This window comes from Oreochromis aureus, linkage group 14, assembly GCF_013358895.1.
Source record: "Oreochromis aureus strain Israel breed Guangdong linkage group 14, ZZ_aureus, whole genome shotgun sequence".
In the NCBI taxonomy this organism is placed as follows: domain Eukaryota; kingdom Metazoa; phylum Chordata; class Actinopteri; order Cichliformes; family Cichlidae; genus Oreochromis; species Oreochromis aureus.
The window spans coordinates 34292250-34313498 of record NC_052955.1 but is presented as its reverse complement, the minus strand read 5'-3'; the positions used below and the strand labels follow the sequence as shown (position 1 = coordinate 34313498).

The window sequence follows — 21249 nt, the reverse complement described above, 5'->3', positions numbered from 1 at the left end:
GCAGCCTGAGGGTATTAACCCTAATTATAACATTCTTCTGATTAATCGTGTCTGCTCGCGCGCCTCGGAGGGGTGGCACTGTGTGCAGCTCATGCAGCAGGACCACACACTCTATAAATAAAGTCTGAGTCAATAACAACGTTAAGGATCACTCATAGTCTTGTCAGCTCTATTTGCCAACACACTGAGACGCACACACACAACCATACACACATATTCTGGAAAAGTGCAAGCAGCAGTGGTCTAATCACCTGCGGCGCGCACCAACACTACTGCGGGTACACACAGATGCGCGTGCATGTGTGTAGCCACATTTGGACTCTCTCTCACATACACACACTGTTTGCTTTCTTAATCAGTGCGTACCATTAAAGATGAAGACAAATCACACCTGCACAGTTCCTAAACTAAGACATTACTTTTATTAATGAACTGCTGCCCCCTGCTCTGAAAAGGCTATTATTTCTTTAATACACCCCAGAGTGTAGTTACATGGAACTATTTTAATGACATTTCATACTGCCAGATAATGATACATTTTTGGACGGGTCTTTTTTGCTCAACACAAGCTGCCGTATTCAAAGAAATCCAAATGAAATAACCTGATTTTTCCCCTCAAATTATTATTTTTTTCCTTCTTCTTTTTAATGCTCCTTTCTTCTCCACAGCATGGAACTGGTTAGTGCTGCAAGTGTATTTATCGTACCACAGACATATTTTATGATTATCTTATTGTTCTCACTGACTCCTGGTCAGGATTGTTTTCTCTTGGTTGCAGCACAGTTATCTATAGTACTAAAATCTTTTCTATTGCTGTCCTTCAGATAAAACGTTTTATTAAACCCAATCACACACACACTCTCTCTTTCGTTGTTACTCATAGAGACCCACAAACTCAGGCAAACACTCACAGCGTTGTATCACCATGTGATCCAGTAACTCAGATCTGAGACAACCCCCCCGGGTTAAAGAATTTGTTTTTTACCTCAGTGTTGTGATCTAACATGACCTCCAGATCATGCCAGCAGCTGCTTCTGTCATTCTCACTATGTTAAGTGTGTGTGTGTGTGTGTGTGTGTTGGTGTGTGGACACTTTCTGATTGTCTCTACCATGTGTTTCGTGGTTCTTGAGTAACTTTTAAAGGATCATATAGTCAAAGAGAAAGCTGCTGGCACACTAGCTCAGTGGTTAGCACAGAGGGGTTTTGGTTTGAATGTGATCACCAGCTGGCTGGTGTTAGCATGGTCTCCCTCTGTCTGTGTGGGTTTAGTCCAGATGTACTGAGGCCAGTTTCACACAGATAGACTTTGACTATGGCTTAGGTAAAACAAACAGTCAGACTTTCGATAGATGTATAAATTAATCAGTGGCACAAGGCAGATTAACCAATGAATTCTGGGTAAATGAAGACTTTGTTTACCCTGCCAAAAAAGTGCCTTCTGGAAGAATTCATCAGTTACTATAAGACACCACTAGAAAAAAATCAGTCAATTCAAGTATAATGATAATACTCTTGCAGCTTATCTGTTCTCTTACTCCTCTTAGGCACGCTGATTTGTTGATCAGTCTGAACGTAACTTCCTATGTAAACTGTCTATGGTACCAGGATCATATATACAACATCTATATAACTTCTGGGAATTATATTTACAACACTCAAATCCTTACAAGTTACATATTTTATATGTATCTGATCTCAGAATGAATGGCATGTTATATAACGTGTACGCTATAGACATTGCCTGTATTATGTGTATGTTGCTGTTTGTAAATAACATTTTTAGTGCAGTGTATCACTGAATTGTGTCATCATGCATATCTGTAAATAAATGTTCAGAACACAATTGAGCTTGAAAAAAACAAGAGCAATACATGTATGTTCTATTAAAAGTGCAAGACCCAATGCCTTGAAAAAATAATAAGAATTGCTAGTAATAATAATAAAAAATGAAATTAATAGTAATATTTGTGAGGAAGGGGGAAGCACCAGTTAACAATGCAGTTCATTAGTGCTGGGAACAAGTCCTGATATCTGCCGCAGACAGTAACCTTCTCTGTCTCCCTCTGATATTTGTCAAAAACAGGCAGTGTAGACTTTGTACACATTGTTTTATCTAGACATTGAGAGTTCCTTTAGCTACAACAATCTCAGCCAGTGTTTTACCGTAACGATTGAATGTTTTTGCTTTTTCAAGTGGTAACTGAACTAAGCACACTGGCACTTGTATTTTGTCTGAAACATCAATGAAACTCTTGCTTAGCAAACATATGAGCAGTTGTCAGTAACGTTAGACCTTCAGCTTCCTTTATAAGTGATTGTGACAGGGCAAACAAACACATTTTGACATTGATTAACAGTTTCTTGGTGGGGCTTTTATTTGTGAATTGTTTGATATTTTCCTTTATTGATTACGTTGTCAGTCGCTAGCTGACCATACAGCTATGGCTGATTTAGACTAGAGTGAAACTTTGTAGAGTCTATGATGTAACCTATGCAAGTGGACAGCATTTATATTTATGCTGGTGCATTACCTTTAAGTTAAATGTGTGGTCGTGTCCCGGTGTGCACGTCAGGTTATGGTTTGTGGTTATGTTGTACCTACAGTATAGATTTCCCGTAGAAGCATATCTCCCCTGTGAAGAGTTTTATAATGCTGATGTTAAGCAGCAGAGAGGCAATTTTTGCATTTATTTGATAGTGACAGGAAAGGAGTGAGAGACAGAGGGGAAAAACATGTGGCTGGGTCGCACTCGAACCCGGGCCACTGAAAATCAATACTGGATGCCTGTAGTTGAAAACAGTCATGATTCTGTTGTGGAAATCACTGCATGGGCTCAGGAACACTTAGATAAATCACTGTCTGTGAACAAAGTTCACTATTTTCATCCACAAATGCTCTATCATGCAAAAATGAAGCCAGCATGATCCAGAAACACCATTTTTGGAGTCCATTTTGAATGGGTCGTTGAGCTTATTTAAAATTTTTATTGAGCCAGATGTGCCATCCAGGGTGACTTTTTCAAGGTAGGCCTTGCGTATTTCAGCAAGACAGGAGTAAACTGCATGCTGCATCTATTATAACAGCATCTGTGAGCAGAGTGCAGTTGCTGAATTGGCCTGCTTGCAGTTAACAATTAAAAGGAGGACCCTGGAATATTGAGCAGCTACTATGCTATACCTGAAAACAGTGGAACAACATTCCTCTTCCAACAGTCTACTCACTTCCCAGACATTTATGGACTGTTGTTAAAATACGAGGAAATGCTACACAGTGGTAAACATGATTCTGTCCCAACTTTTTTAAGACATGTCACTGCTGTTAAATTCAGTTGTTTTTCCCTTCTCTTCTGTGTTGTTTTGTGAATAAAATATGTTTTAGGAGATTTGCAAATCATTGCTTTCTGTTTTTATTTACATTCTACACCAGCGGGTCCCTAACCTTTTTTTGGAAATTCAATATGATAAATTTCATCAGGAAAGCCTTGCTGTACTTTCACTAAAAGGGCTTCAATCTATTTGTACTATAAACCATAGTTTATAATATTTGTACAATATAAATATTATATTTGAAAGGAAACACTCAGAATCCAGACTAGAGTTAGCCAAAATATGAATTACACCACAGATTAGGTTAGGTGCAGTGGACTAACAGGAATTACAAACTGACATTAAATCTACGTGAAAGGTTGTAAATTGTTATAAATTCCAGAAATCAGGAAAAATCAGGTATCTTAAATTCTCTAATTAGATCATTCTTAACTTCTATTCAGATTTTGTTCATATGTAAACTCGTTAAAACCTGTTATCAACCCTGTCCTGTCTGAACACCAGGTGAAAAGAAGTATTTTGGGGTGTATACCCCAGCTCGCCATGCAACCTGTACACACACTTAACCCCTGACACTCCCCAGCGTTCACACACTCTGTCATCACAGGTTTTGACTGTTGCTGACCTGAGCGCTAACACATGCTGGGGACAACTTAACCTATGAACCTCCGGATGGAAAAACACATCGACACAAGAGAAGGAAGGCATCTGAGAAGGAGGAGGAGGAGGAGATGACGGGAATAGGAGGATGAAAGATCACTGTGTGTGCAGATTATGATTTATCAAATGTTGTCTCCATCCCCTTTTTTTAGCATCCTTGTTCCTATCGAATGTATCTACTTAATCTTGCCTGGCTATCTTGGGCTCACTGTATGACTGCAGGACTTAGGAGCACTTTTCAAAACTCAAGAGTTGAAAAGAAAAGAAAGCCATAAACAGCAGTTTTAACACTTGAAAAAGCTGACATGATGGTACAAATTTTATCTCCTTGGTTTGTCTCATTTCCTATGCAAAATATCCAACACATCTGAAATTGTGCATCTGTTGGTTTGGTTTGTTGAGTACTTGCAACTACAATCATTGCACAGTGACATCTTATTTGGTGATTTAACTAATTTTCTATAATTATTACTTTTTTAAGTCAGAATGTTCTTTGATTTTTCAGCAAAACACAAAGTGCCAGCGTTGGAAAACATGTATAAACCTCTGTTAAACAATCCACTCTGTTTCCTTCATCTTTAACAGTTGACTATTGGTTTTCTTAATGACTGACTTTGTTAACGAAACTGTTCAAAGTCAGAATCCCTAGTTTAACAATTGCTAGTTATTTTAGTCACAGATCTTACTTGGTAAAAGTTAAACCAATGGTGGCTTATGTTAAACACACCCTCTGTTACATGCACCACATGTTCGAAAGCACCATTAGGGTTGTGCTGATGGACGGTGAACTCGGGGGAAGGTCAGAGTGAGCCAGTAACTTGACAGTCAAGGTGATATTTAGCTTGTTTCCTTTCAAATGTTTTTAATTATACTAGCTTCATATTAAATCTCATCTCCCTTGCTATGGTGTTATTGCAGAATTTCTGCATTATGATGACACCTGTCACCTGTCTAGCTTCTTTAAAACGAATGTGCATGTGGCAAACAGATCCATCATCATCTCAAGATAAGAGAAAACAGAAGGAGGACGGTTCTCTCTGAGAAAAATTGGACCACTACCATTTTTACTGTGCGCATCCAAGCTGGGCGAGTGTTCCTCTACTGTTCATTCATATATATGTGTTCTTACACCAACTTAGAAACCTTGCAGGCTGCCTGCTGTTTAACTTCTAACTCTTAGGAAATAGCATAGAACAGAATAGCTCTTTATTGTCATTGTACATGTACAACAAAATTATGGAGCCTTTCACCTGCCAAATGCCAATAAGCTAACCCACTTATCGCTAATCCAACTTGAAGTTTAAGAAATATAATGTTCAGTTGCCTTTAAGAGCTTTTGTAGCTTTAAGCTGCTGTTGGTATAAACCATGTTAATGAGTGGGTAGAGAATAAACCCAAAAGGGCATATAAAACCCAAATAAAAGAGGTTAAAGGATAGAGATGAGAAGACTTTAAGAGTCTATAAAAACTGTATACACTGTTTCAATAGTTTGCCACTGTTTGAATGAGCTGGCATGACTGCATTGCAGTAGTGGGAAAGTTTGCCTTCAGGGCTCTCCGCCAGAAAGGCTTGCTTGCAATCACGAGTTTCATAGGGTTTAGGCACCAAAGCTACTTGGAGGAGTTTAGGAAAATGGCTTTGGTTAGGGTTAAAGTAGACCCTTTAGCAAAGTTAACTACATGTCAGGCCGCCTTGAAGCCAAAGTCCCTTTGCCCATGTGCCCCATTTGGTTAATAACTGCTGTTTAATACAGAGGATGAAACTATAAACCTTTAACAGCTACTTTTTAAGACAACAGCTGGTGAGTGTTGGTCACCCAAATGACCCGTTTTGTGTGCAGCATCACCTACTACAGCAGCCAAGAGACTGTTTTGATAGTGAGGGAGAACAGCAAAAAGTGGGACTGTACTGACCCGTTTATAGAATCACATACTGAGATAGAAATTATGTTGGGCAAAGAGAGAGTGGACGGTTGTGTGTCAGTGGAAGCTAGGTGCAGTATGTGCGCTGTAGCTTACATGTGTTTCTCTGTAAAAGCAAAAGACAACTGGCAGACACAAATCAAAGAGGAAGAGCTAGGGGAATGAAGTCAGGCAGGAATTTCTAGGAAATGACGGCTAGCAAAACAAGATCAACGTGACTGCATCAATAATAGTGCTGTTCTAGTCTTTAGCTATGCACTACCGCTGCTTTTAGGGCCTTGCTTTGCCCAGAGAAAATGTCACATGTCTTCTGTGTGCGTGTGTGTGTGTGTGTAATGGCTTGGATGAAGAAGCTGTTGGAAACTGGGCAGTAACATGAAGATCTATTCTGTGTCAGAAGGAGTGTTAATATCATGATATAATAACATGCCACAAACTATATTAGTGAAGCTAGATAATGTTATTTAGCACTTGTTGGAAGCACAAACACTCAACCTCTAAAAACACTAGAAGTTAATATGGGCTCTCTGGCAGGACTTATTTCTGTCTAATCTCTCTTGACAGTCATCTGGACTACAAGGACGACATCTGTGTAGGAAAACCCTGTCCTCATGTGGACTTTCTTATTTTACTCATCTTAAAAGCTGTTCATCATTTTTTTCGAATGCACTTCTCACTGACAATAGCCTTTCCTTACCCGTTTGCAAGTTGTTAGGTCAATCCTGAGGAAAAAGAAAATATCTAGGAAAACTGATGGAAGAAAATTAAAATAATGGCATAAAAACTATGTTGGAGAAAGAAAAACTTTTGTCTTTCTAGAGTCTTGAGATTAGCCTTTTCACCATTGCCCTCTTGGTTTAGAAAAACAAAAAGATATGACACGTGATATGACAAGGAGGTGGTGGTCTGAGTGTTAAACCACTTGGTCATTACTTTACAATTTGTCAATAACAAGTTGATACCTTGATTGAAACTGTATTTTGGCAAATGGACTGACTGAGACCATGAAATCATCAGTAAAGTGTTATCAGAGGTCAACCATCTATCACTGTCTGGTGGCCTTTAGGTAGAATGTAGATTAAAAGGACTTCTGCATGGGCTTAATCTTTCCAACCTGGATGCTACCTACATGTTTTATCCTATCAATAGATGGTACTCTAAAGTCAGCATGCTAAAAATGATGATAAACCGAGCAGCAGAGTAGCTTAGCCTAACATAAAAACTGAAAAAAAGCATTACTTTTTAAAGTTCTTCTTTACAGTATATAAGCTCTGTTACATGAGAAATTCCTATTGTTTCATTTTGGTTTCAAAATAAAAAAATTAGAATACTTTGAACAAATTTCATAACAAGTTTTAAAATAAGTCTTTTGTGTGTGTGTGTTTTAAAAAAAAATCTTTTTAGAGATAGTTTGTTTGCAAAAACATAAAAATAGTATATTTCTAAAAACTAGTTACAACATTTTGTGTAAATCAGCTGAATGGATGAAATTATTTTCCATCTGCCACACATATTGGTACATTTTGTTTTGGGTTATTTTCTTCTTCTTTTATATGTCTAGAGTTGTCACAACACTAGAATTTCAAACTTACGGCACCAATACCCAGGGAAATACTTGATGCTCAATAGCACTTTTGATGACATACTGGTATCTGAGTAATATTTTAAGATTCTCTCAGGTAGTGCAAAAGGAAAACCCAAAAAGAGACAGTAGCACTGTGCCTCTGGTGACCTGGCACCATATTGTTTTTGGTAAGGTAGGCTGATGCTGTTTCTGTCTGTTGCTGGTAGACTTTTCTCACTTTTAATCTGGGTAGTTGAGAAATGCAACACTTTTTAGAGACAAATAATTGTGTTCTCCTATCAAAATAACATTGTCTATTAACGTTACAGATGGGCAGGACTCATGAAGTTCCCTAGCTCGAGCACATTAACATTATTATTTTAATATTATCCACAGCTGCCAGCCACAACCCTACTGACAACTTCACAGACAGCTAATGTGGCTACTGGGTAATTGCTATAAGCTAAAAGCTGTGTTGGCAGCAGACCGTACAAACTGGATAGGGAACCAACTTTGACAGGGGCATTTGGCTCAAGTCGCTTTTCACTCACATAATTACAACCATACATGCATAGTACTCACAACACTCACAGTTATAAAAGTGCAAAAATATGTGTCTTAGATTGCAGAGGCAAAGCAAGCAAGACACCTTTTGTAGGTGCAGAGGTAGGTCAGTGAACCAGAGGTGGGAAGCACTGAAGTACAAATACTTCATCACTGTAGTTAAGTAGAATTTTCAGGTATCTTAGGTACTTTAATTGAGTATTTTTTTTCTCACAACTTTTTACTTTTACTCCCTACATGTTTAAACAGATATCTCTACTTTGCAGCAATCCTATTCAATTACTAATAACCAGGATATGTGGCACAAAAAGAGATGAAAGAGGAAAAAACTGTGTGACTAGTGCAATGAACACACGGCAGACCTATCCACACATTCATGCTTTTCAGCATCTTGCTTTTATTCACGGGTTGCTGTTCACACGCGCCTGAAGCTTTCCAGTTGCCAGCTGAACATACATGCCAACAACAACACAATCTCAGGACCCAGTACAGATTTTAAAGCCAGCGCCTCGCGACTGCAGATCCCACGAGCAGGAGAGAGAATCAGCCTCATCCTTCGGCATCCACAGCCCATGGCCCAGCGGCAGGGACGTGTTGATTCAGGGGGCCGCCCGCGGATCCACCGGCGGCGGTGATGAGGTGTGTCTGGGGGCCACCTGTGTGTCAACCAGCGACGGTGCAGCAGTCGCGGCTGTGACTCCCAGGTGGTTTGGCAGTGGAGGTGAGGCTGGTCTGGCCAGCACGCCGAGTTAGGCTTGGCAGGACCCTCGTGCCCCTCGAGTTCTGTCTCCGGCTGATGAGGTCCCTCGCGCGCCTCGTCCTCCACCTACGGCTGGTGAGGTGAGTGAGCTGGTGGTGGGCCCAGCGGTTGCTCAGAGGCCCTCCTCCAGGGAGCAGGAATGGGCGAAGGCCCCTGCCGGGCACCAGCCAGTCCACCCGAGGAGTGGAGACGGGTGCAGAGGCAGGCTGCGTCCTGGCTGGCCTCACCCTGGGGGCCGCCATGGGCGCCGGACCAGTCTGGACCGCAGTTCCCGTGCAGTCGAGGGTCGCGGGTGGGAATGGCGGCAGCGTAGGTCAGGAACTGACCTGAGCTGCCAGACTCATGATCACCTGCACCTGGTGCTCCGATTGGTCCTGCAGTTCTTCCCACCGGCAGCGAGACATGGCTGCCTGCTCCAGCTGCGTGGCCGCCAGCTGGTGATGACGCTTAGATCCACTGACCGAATTCCACCTTCATACAAACTTCATACTATCTAGAAAAAAGACAGCATAAACAGGTACTGCCACTGTAGAGGAAGGAAATCACCCACGACAACTCACGAAACATCTGCCCACATCTTGTTTAATTCAGCTGTGTACATCCACAAAGAGCAGCAGGTCAGCTGATCACAGCCTGTACATTTAGAAAGTCTGCTGGCGCTCTCAATAAACATTATTGTGAGTTGTGAATCTTTTCCTTACGCTGAGCCAATAAAACTGATTTTATAGTTCCCCCCACCTCCCGAATCCCACTTCCACCTCTTCCCTGCTCATTTCCCTGTTTCGAAGCAGAGTCACCTTCTACAATGTAGGCAACAGAAAATAGGGCTTTTTAAAATTTTCTGTTTTTTCTCTGCTCATTTTTTGCCTAACTGATTCAAGCTTAGTACCTTTATTAGAATTAAAATTTAGACTAAAATAAAGTCAGTATTCCTATTTACTAATATTATTTTATTGCTACATTAATAAAAATAGATGGTAGAATTGTCCTTCAAGGAGCTCCTTTTTACTTTCTTACTTCAGAACCAGTACTTTTTCACTTTTACTTGAGTAAAGAAGTTGAATCCATACTTCACCATTTACTGGAGTATTCTTTTTCACTTGCATCTGTACTTCTACTTAAGTACATAATGTCTGTACTTTTGCCACCTCAGCAGTCAACTCACCGCACATTAGGACGGTTAACTTATATTCTCAGCACTTTTGGATTTGTTTTTGGAACTTGACCTCGTTTTTGTTTCAAAGAGACATAAGCAGTACTGCCCAAAGTGTGACCTGCGCAGCCCCGTCTGCTCAGCATCTTCCTCGGTCATGATGGTTACCACGGCTGCTGCAGAAGCACCAAACTACTGTGAACCAAATAATTAAATTGAGCTGGCACTAAGCAATAAGCTAATTAAGATATGAGTGTCTAAGTTTTTTCATTACCAAATTATATAAATAAGTGTACTTTCAATTCAATTCAATTCAATTCAATTCAATTTTATTTATATAGCGCTAAATCACAACAAAAGTCGCCTCAAGGCGCTTTATATTGTACAGTAGATAGCACAATAATAAATACAGAGAAAACCCAACAATCATATGACCCCCTATGAGCAAGCACTTTGGCGACAGTGGGAAGGAAAAACTCCCTTTAACAGGAAGAAACCTCCGCAGAACCAGGCTCAGGGAGGGGCGCCATCTGCTGAGACCGGTTGGGGTGAAAGAAGAAAAACAGGATAAAGACATGCTGTGGAAGAGAGACAGAGATTAATAACAGATATGATTCGATGCAGAGAGGTCTATTAACACATAGTGAGTGAGAAAGGTGACTGGAAGGAAAAACTCAGTGCATCATGGGAATCCCGGCAGCCTACGTCTATTGCAGCATAACTAAGGGAGGATTCAGGGTCACCTGGTCCAGCCCTAACTATATGCTTTAGCAAAAGGAAAGTTTTAAGCCTAATCTTGAAAGTAGAGATAGTGTCTGTCTCCGAATCCAAACTGGAAGCTGGTTCCACAGAAGAGGGGCCTGAAAACTGAAGGCTCTCCTCCCATTCTACTTTTAAATACTCTAGGAACAACAAGTAAGCCTGCAGAGCGAGAGCGAAGTGCTCTAATGGGGTGATATGGTACCACAAGGTCATTAAGATAAGATGGGGCCTGATTATTTAAGACCTTGTATGTGAGGAGCAGGATTTTGAATTCAATTCTGGATTTAACAGGAAGCCAATGAAGGAAGCCAAAACAGGAGAAATATGCTCTCTTTTCTAGTCCCTGTCAGTACCCTTGCTGCAGCATTTTGGATCAGCTGAAGGCTTTTCAGTGAGTTTTAGGACATCCTGATAATAAAGAATTACAGTAGTCCAGCCTGGAAGTAATAAATGCATGAACTAGTTTTTCAGCATCACTCTGAGACAGGATATTTCTAATTTTAGAGATGTTGCGCAAATGGAAGAAAGCAGTCTTACATATTTGTTTAATATGTGCATTGAAGGACATGTCCTGGTCAAAAATGACCTCAAGGTTCCTCACAGCATTACTGGAGGCCAAGGTAATGCCATCCAGAGTAAGAATCTGGTTAGATACCATATTTCTAAGATTTTCAGGGCCGAGTACAATAACCTCAGTTTTATCTGAATTAAGAAGCAGAAAGTTAGCGGCCATCCAGGTCTTTATGTCTTTAAGACATTCCTGCAGTTTAACTAATTGGTGTGTGTTACCTGGCTTCATGGATAGATAGAGCTGCGTGTCATCTGCATAGCAGTGAAAATTTATGCTATGTCTTCTAATGATGCTGCCTAAGGGAAGCATGTACAATGTAAATAGAATTGGTCCTAGCACTGAACCCTGTGGAACACCATAATTGACCTTAGTGTGTGAAGAGGACTCTCCATTTACATGTACAAATTGGAGTCTATTAGATAGATATGATACAAACCACTGCAGTGCAGTACCTGTAATACCTACAGCATGTTCTAATCGCTCTAATAGGATATTATGGTCAACAGTATCGAACGCTGCACTAAGGTCTAGCAGGACAAGCACAGAGATGAGTCCACTGTCAGAGGCCATAAGAAGATCATTTGTAACCTTCACTAAAAGCTGTTTCTGTGCTGTGATGAGCTCTGAAACCTGACTGAAACTCTTCAAATAAGCCATTCCTCTGCAGATGATCTGTTAGCTGTTTGACAACTACTCTTTCAAGGATGTTTGATATGAAAGGAAGGTTGGAGATTGGCCTATAATTAGCTAAGACAGCTGGGTCTAGAGATGGCTTTTTAAGTAAAGGTTTAACTACAGCCACCTTGAAGGCCTGTGGTACATAGCCGATTATTAGAGATAGGTTGATCATATTTAAGATCGAAGAATTAATTAATGGCAGGACTTCTTTGAGCAGTTTTGTAGGAATGGGGTCTAAAAGACACGTTGATGGTTTGGAGGAATTAATTATTGAAGTTAACTCAGAAAGATCCATTGGAGAAAAAGAGTCTAACTTAACATCGATGGTACTAAAAGTAGCTGTAGATAATATTACATCTGTGGGATGATTATTGGTAATTTTTTCTCTAATGATAAAAATTTTATTTGTGAAGAAGTTCATGAAGTCATAACTAGTTAACGTTAAAGGGATGGTTGGCTCAGTAGAGCTCTGACTGTTTGTCAGCCTGGCTACAGTGCTGAAGAGAAACCTGGGGTTGTTCTTATTTTCTTCAATCAGTGACGAATAGTAAGATGTTCTGGCTTTATGGAGGGCTTTCTTATAAAGCAGCAAACTATTTCTCCAGGCTAAATGATGATCCTCTAAATTTGTGACACGCCATTTCCTCTCCAGCTTACGAGTTATCTGCTTTAGGCTACGTGTTTGAGAATTATACCACGGAGTCAGGGACTTCGGATTTGAGGCCTTAGTTTTCACAGGAGCTACAGTATCCAGAGTCGCATGCGTAGTGAGGAGGTAAAATTATTAACAAGATAATCGACCTCTGTTGGAGTAGCGTTCAGATAGCTGCTCTGCTCTGTGTTGGTACAGGGCATTGAAGATGATAACAGTGGGTGGATTATATTCTTAAACTTAGTTACAGCACTTTCAGAAAGACATCTACTTTGATAAAGTCTACTCTCCACTGCTGTGTAATCAATTATTGTAAATGTAAATGTTATCAGGAAATGATCAGACAGCAGAGGGTTTTCAGGAAACACTGTTAAATGTTCAGTTTCTATGCCATATGTTAAAACAAGATCTAGAGTGTGATTAAAGTGGTGGGTGGGTTCTTTTACATTTTGAGAGAAGCCAATTGAGTCTAATAACAGATTAAATGCGATGTTGAGGCTGTCATTTTTAGCATCTACATGGATGTTAAAATCACCCACAATAATTATTTTATCTGAGCTGAGCACTAAATCAGATAAAAAGTCTGAGAAATCAGAGAGAAACTGTATGAGAAAGTAGTATGTTGTATTACTACTTACACATTTATAGAATATAGTTTTACAAAATTAAAGCCTGATTGTCCCAAGAAGGTGTCAATATTGTATTCTTGTCATCAGTTGATGATGTCCTTCGTTGTAGCGTCTTGTTATGTGTATTAGAGACATACAAGAGGCCCCACCTTGAGAAGGAGAGGCTCCTTCTGTTCACTTGTCTGCTCCCTACACCCTCATACATAGCTGTAGGTCTCTTGCTGGGCCCCACCTTGCCAAGTAGTCTGAAAGATGTCCTGGCTCATAAAAATCCCAACTACATTTGTAAACATCGCTTGTGCTAAACCGTGTAGTAATCTGGTTGCCATAGCAAACAAAGCCATGCAGTAAGCCAGACTGAAGTGCCGTCTGACAACACGATGCTCACAGCAGGTGAGCAAATACAGTTATGAAGAAAAAGTAGAACATTTTAAAAGCACAGAGGGACTCTTATTTAGTGGCTTGGCAGATGCAAGGCAAGAATCTGCACACAGGACAGAAACACGGAAAATTCTTCCTGTTAACCATAAGCCAGTAAACTGCACCTATTGTCTTGTCTCTTACTACTGAGTACTGTCTTAGGATACCTGTAGAAAAACTAAATTAAGTATGCGGCCTTAACAAGAGAAAAACCCGTGGCCACTGCACACATTTTCTAAGGACATTTTCCCTTCGTAAAACTAACAGCCATGACCCGCCCAATACAAAGAGGAAACTATAAACCTTTAACAGTCACATCATAAGCCAAAAAGGGAATTCTGTCCAGTTACAGAGGCAAGTGCAAGGGTGGTTTCAATTTTCTCTTGAAGATGTGTGATGGACATTAGGCCTGTCACAACAGCAGGTTTTCACAACATCCTTACCATGGTGAAAATCCTTCACAGTAGCAGCAGTTTTGTGATATGCATATGCATTAGGAAAATAATAGAATGAGCTTAATTTGTCTCTTGCCCTATGTAGTCTAAGTTACCTGAATATACTAACCCCCCAAAAATAAAATAAAAATTAAACTTACCCAAGTATATAAGGGAAATCTCAGCAGAGTCAAACCTGTGAAAACAAGAAAGAGGAAGTTATTCAGCTCTAAAGGTCTAAAAAGATTATTTTCTTTTCTTTGTGGGGTAAAATAATGCATAATTATTTTATAATGCATGATAAAAAAAATTTCTTCTTCTTATTTTTTTCTTTTGTTTTTCTTTTTCATAGAATTTCATTAGGTTGACTGACATATTCTCTCTTTGTATGTCTTTTTGATTATTTTAGATTTTTTTATATATATATTAAATTGTATTATTTATTATTTCAGTTATTTAAGTATTTATATATTCACCTTTTGCCCTTTTAGCTTACATCCTTTCTTTAGAGGAGGGGGTGAGTCTCAGCTAAAGCTCCCTGCCCAGGTGGAGTGTCGTATATGGCGACAGGAACCAAACCCCTGTTGCCAAATCACTGGAGCCAGAATCGTGGCAACAGGATACCAATTTTCCCTTATCCAAGTCTAAATTCCGATTCTTCTTCCAAGTCCCAAATCAGTAAACAAAGAAAAAGAACATTCTAACACACATTAAAAACTGTCGGCATGCTTTTCTCCTAAGAAAATTCAGTTTTGCCCTTCTCTAAAATATAAGATTAGGGTAAAGTTAACAACTATGATGGCTTAGACCTCAGAGGGTTAACTGATACTGAAAGGGTAACCAGATGTACTGATAAAGAAGATACAAGGCCTAACATCTGCTATCCATACAGGGTCAGCTGAAGAAAAACTAGTGGAAGCAGGTGACGGAGAGTTAATGTGTACTGTATGAGAAAATTCATATCTACTGTGGTTTAACCCTCAGAGACTCTTTGGCAAGAGTGGTAAGGAAAAAATCCCTTTTAACGGGAAGAAATGGGTGGGAAATCATATTCCTGTTTAGCCTTTCTCCAACATATAGCATCACCTATGATGACTTACACCTCAGGGAACTGTGCTGTCCACTGAACATGCCCTTGTATGTTTTTAATTCTACCAAATGTTTACTTGTGGATTTCTAATATTCACTGAATATAAACATTTTACTTTTTAAATATCACAACTAAGATTATCATAGTTAAAAACATTCAAGGGGGCAAACTAAAAAAAGTGCATTCTGTTTTTAATGACATTTCACACAGTGTACTACCTTTTTTCAGAAGTGGGGTGGTAAATATGCTCCATTTAAGCACTTAAAATGTGCATTTGATCTTCTTAATTAGTTCTAGATTGCCTGCAGCCACTGGCAAACCAGTAGAGTATGTGGAGCATTTGAAGTTGATACCACTACACTTGCATCATTGTAATGTTATGAGACAAGTCCATGTGACCCATCTGAGACATACAACAAAGCTCTTATGTGAAGCTGAAATCAGGTTTTCTAATGCAGTGCATTATGGGTATTAATAGAAAATATTAGGAACAGGAGAAAAATTTGTAGGGTGTTTACCCACCTTAATACTTTAAGTATCAAAACTCAACTCATGACTTCAGCCATTAGTTGACCTGGAATGACATGACAATTGATCTAATTACACCGAGCTCATAAGAAAATAGAGCAGTTTATTTAATATAACATTGTAGCATGTTGAATTTAAAAAAGAGCTTTTTTTAAATTTGAAAAGAGTTGTTTAATTTCAGTTTAATATTAAATTTGCCTTAAAGTAAATCAGTAACTTGACTTGTTCATAGAATGTCAGCAATTATGAACCCTGATAAAGTACTGCATGCATATGTTTTATATCTCAACCTCAAATTCATAAGAACACCACCAGGCAAGTGACCAGGAAATCATGACACTAAACTGCAGTTTAAATAATGCAAAAATCTGTCCTGGGGTGTTTGGTTAACAGCAGACAATTTTTTACTATATGTAGTAAAGCTATATGCAGAGGTAATGCATCTCCCTGTGCAGCATGTTAGAGGTCATATGTTACCATACTGCCACATCAGCAGAGGATATGAATCCAATCCAGCCGTCAATATCCATTCATAATTCATGCAATTTCTTTGCCTTTTGTCTTTTCATAGGCTCTGTGGTCTTGTGATGTGATTGACAGGGGAGTTCCTATGAGTGCATATCTGAGACTACGAGTGCCTCATGGCTCTGGATTGTGCAACAGAATCGCCCACGAACTACACAGTCCATACCGTGAGGTTTGGCCAGCAGTCTGAGGACAAACTAGCAATCTTGCATTTGTGGTTATGTCATGTTGACGAGTGTGAAAGCTGAAAAGACAAGAGAAAGAGAGCGAGCGATTAAGATGCAGGGTGAATTAAGAAAGGGAGAAAGAAAAAACAACACAGAGAGGAAAGTTGGCTGTAATTTGCACACTCGTTCTTCCATAAGGGCGTTGTACAATGGTTTTATGACATGGAGGTAAAACTGGAAAACCTTGAGGGCAAGCAAAGGAGAGGAAAAGGCAAAGGTGGCTGTGCGTTGGAACTCCCAGGTCAAGAACAAGCGGGGATTTCGTAAAGCAGATGGACAGAAGCAGATGTAAATGTTGGCCAACACTTTTTTTTGAAGGATTCTACTTACTCAAAGAAATATTGGATCTCTGCAGAGTTTGTCTGTCAGTGGGAGAGCAGTGGGAGCTGGGAGGTATGCAGAATATTTTTTTTTGCAAAACGGTGGAAGTGGGATAGCAGCTGAAGCTGTCCATTGCCCATGAATCAGGCTGAGGCACCGTGAAGAAGTGGCCCTCACTGGAGCCAGATGGGCCCTTGGCTCGATGCTGGACAGGATGAAGGAACACACAAACACACACAGCGAGCAGGATAGGAACAAACGGCCCCTTGTGCTCGCTGCAGATACTGATGCAGAAAAGTAGGCTAAAGTGCCCATGTATACAGGGTTTTATATAATCGATTCATAGCCATATATGCATATATATGCAAGTAATTACTAAATTGTATGGAACTGCCACGAAACTGCTAAAAAGCAGAAATAAACAGTGTGTTCAAAAATACATAAAAACATTAGCTACACATATCAATACTAGTTTTCTGATAAAAAATGTATTCTGGTAACAGCGGTTTTATTTTAGCCAGCTAATGCAAATAGCATCAGTTAACTAACTTGTGTGATTTTGTTAGAAACAAAGATTTAAATCAAAACACAATTTCAAGTAACAGATAACTCTTTTATTATTTCCATTCCATCTTTGAATTTGAAGATATTGAAAGAAAGGCAAACGTATGTGAAGCGTTTTCATGAACACTGAAGTTTGTAAGGTTAGCGAAACTGTGCTAGCTTACATTAAATGACATGCTGTGTCATGGCTAGCTACAAAACTATGGTTAGCCTATTATAAACACTTGTGTAGAGAAGATGTAGGGTTAAATTACAAATGACAGAGAGATTAAAAAGAGTTTCTGATCCTATTCATAATATGAAGTTATTATCATGCCATTGTGTAATTTGGATAATGTGAAAAAAAAAAAACTGAATGAAAGAAAATGGATGGATGGTTAGCTGACTGTCCACACTGAAATCTTAATGGGCAGACATAGCAGAGTGGTTTTTACACTATCAGAACAGAAACACTGTCTAGAATGGCCTTTTAAAAATGTAGCTTAAGGCTTGCTACACATGCTACACATGTTACACAAGTGCTTATACAGGCTGTAGAGTCCTGAAATGGCAACTGAATCGTTTTTGATAGCTATTCAAAAAACGAGGGACAGAGCATTACACCATGTAGGCAAGAGTCTCATCCAGTGCAGTGGAGGCTTGGACCCAGAAACAGTTGCTATATTCTCACGTATCAAATTGATAATCTATGTATTTCTATGTGCACCATATGCTGTTCCTGCTAAACGCTTCTAGCAGAGAGCCATAAAGTTATTGCTAACATGCATGACTTTAAGTAGTCATTTTTTAAGCAGAGATTTTACTCAACCAGACACACAATTACTGAAAAGAAACAAACTTCAAGTGGAGTTAAAAAAAATCCACATTCAATTAAATTTAAAAGGCGGGGTAAGCATAACAAAGACAAATGAGGGAGCAGACAGCTGTAAGTAGAGAAGATCCTCTGCCCTCAGATCATTTCAGCAGGTCACTCTTTCAATGGGGCCTGAAAAGTGTACGTTTGCTACAATGAATGGTTTCCTAAAGCCCATCAGCTCTCTCTGGCTGACTTAACTTAGACAGACAGTGACTGAGCTCAACCCAATTTATAGGCCACAGAAGAGATGGGTCGAGGATAAAAAGCCACAGTTTTGCGACTAAGATCATTATTCAGTTTTATGTGATGGATTTCTCTGAAGTCTTTTCTTAACATAAAAAAGGCCAGAATTTAAATATTCATTAAAGAATTTACATTGATTTTTATTCTGTACCAAAAAATGGGTTAAGAGTGAAAACTTCCATAGTTTAAACACAAGTAAAAAAACATTATTTTATAAGGCTATCTTAATGAAATCTTCTTTTATAAAAAAGAAGGAAACAACAGTAAAATACACAGCATACATTTTAAATCTTTATACACTGCATTAATTTGGAAAGTGCTTGAATAGAATATTTTCCCTGGGAGGTCTTCAGATTCAACATATCAAAACAAAACACACAAACCAAACTGACCACTGTTTGTATATGAAGAAAAATAATCGCTCCATAAACATCTGAGGCCACTTGTGATCATGTTCATAAACATTTCCATAATTTTATCCACTGACCTCAGAAAAATCCGCAGGCTTGTGCCAAGGGTTTCATACAGTGACAGCTAATCATAAGCTGCTTTGACATATGGCTGCTCCGACATCGATCAGATTACTGTGGCAGGATTTGGTTTTTGTGGTATCGACTAGCCAATAAATCCAGTCCTGGTGAAGGCAGAACACAAGGCTGTAATTATTAACAGATAGAAAACTCAACCTGTGAGCCACGCTGAACAGATGCTCAGCCTCCAAGACAGAAAACTAGAGAAAGTGTGTCAAAGACTAATACTGAAATCATGCAACACCTTCAGATGCAACAACACAGACAGAATTGGAGTGTTTCGTGATTTATCTATAAATGCAATAAAAATCGAATAAAACAAAATACGAAAAACTCAGGTTAATTAAAAAAAAACCAAACAAAAATAATGTTGTCCTAGATTTAAGTTAAATTTATGAAAAGAAAAATTATGATTGAAAGCAGTGTAAATTTTGTTTTTGATAAATAAGTTGTTAAGAGTGAATAGTCACCCTGTTTCATTGTACAAATGCAAGCACCCATATTAGCATTTGTTCATAATTCTTCTTTTGGCAGGTCATTTAAGTCAAGTCTAAAATAAGGAGGCAACCTTAACATAATGACAGGAATAAAGAAATGCATCAGTAATAAAAACAACTGAAGACACTCGATTGTGCAGCACATCCACTGAGTTGTAACCTCCTTAAAACTTACTTGACATCAGCATTATCCAAAGCCTGCTGCTGCCGGTTTACTAAACTACATTTACTACTCAACACTGACCTCTGCTGGCCACTCGATGTAAAACAACTTGAATTCACAGCAGCTCTCACACAGTCAGGGATGGATCTAGATACATTTTCTTAGGGTGGCATGGAAATCAGATGGGTTGACAAAGTCAAAGCCAGGTGAGATAATTTAATATATTCAGTTTTAAAATTCATATTCATTTTCATTTGTAGCTAGACTTGCTCAAAGCATCAATCCTAGCTCATTTTAATAAACAAAACTATGCAAAACTAGGGTAGTGCTCAGGTTGGCAACAAATTATTTTAGAGTGGCACATGGCACCACAGTAGATCCACCCTGGTGTCTAGCTGGGCTAGGCTCCAGGCCCTAGGGGCATTTTGGAAAATAAATGGATCGATGGATACATTCACAGATATATTCTAAGGGGTTCTGACAGGAACAGATACTTTAAAATACAGCTCTGTTGGAGGTTTTTTTGTTGTTGTCATGTTGTGGAATCAGTTTGAATGTTTTATTGTGTTTGTTTTATTAGTTCGCATTTGTAGTTGAATGTTTTTATATATTTTTGCATGCTTTTATTTTGAAAAGTTATCACTTCAAACTCGTATTTACCTAATCAAGGAAATTATCAACAAGTGCTCAGTCACTGTATAAAAGAGGGAGGTCACAATCAAGGGAGCAGATACACAGCACAGCAAGCAGAAGGAACAAAATGGACATTACAGACAGATGTCAAGGAGACCTGGGATTGGCTACCAGAGCTGGCAAAAGTACAGACAATCTGTACTGAAGTAGAAGTACAAATACTACTGCTAAAAAATAAAGCTGAATTACTGATTCAGCTTCTTTACTCAAGATAAAGGAAAAAAGTACAAACTCTGAAATCTACTGAAAGTAGGGAAGTAAAAAGTAGCTCTTTGGAGGATGTTTCTGTTTTTGTGCAAAGCTAACTGAACCTTGTGCTATATTAACTTAACGATAAAATAATATCAGTAGATGGGAATACAAACTTTAGTCTAACTTGTTAACATTCTAATTATATTCAGCTTGAATCTGAAAAAAAGAAGGAAAATTAAAAAAAAAGATATCTGTTTTTTGTTGCCTACATTGTAGAGGGTGACATTGCCTCGAAATAGGAAAATGTGTCCAGTCAGGGGTTAAAGTGGATTCAGCAGGTGGGGGAACCTTAGAATTGGTTGTAATGGCTCAGTGTAAGGAAAATAATCATAACTCACAATAATTTCCATTGAGATCTCCAGGAGATTTCTTAGTGTACAGGCTGTGATCAGCTGACCTGCTGCTCTGTGTGGATGTACACACCTGAATTCAACCAGATGTGAGCAGATGCTTCATGATGAGTTGGCATGGGTGATTTCCATCCTACATTGGCAGTACCTGTTTATGCTGTCTTTATATTGTACCCTATACAGTTGGTATGAATTTGGAATTTGATGAATGGATCTAAGCAACATCAGCTAAATTCATATGAGTCTCTGCTACACTTGATGTAATCTAACTCTGACCATGAAACCACAGCCACTGTGCACCAGTCACACAC

General features: G+C 39.1%; 1 long non-coding RNA gene across 1 annotated transcript; it reads right to left on the bottom strand.

The window, feature by feature from the left end:
• Positions 1 to 13180: 13180 nt before the first annotated feature.
• Positions 13181 to 16484, bottom strand: LOC120432897. Its single transcript, XR_005608171.1, has 3 exons — positions 16409 to 16484; positions 15712 to 15763; positions 13181 to 14295 (listed from the first exon to the last, which is right to left on the bottom strand). It is a non-coding gene; the product is annotated as an uncharacterized LOC120432897 (long non-coding RNA).
• Positions 16485 to 21249: the final 4765 nt, after the last annotated feature.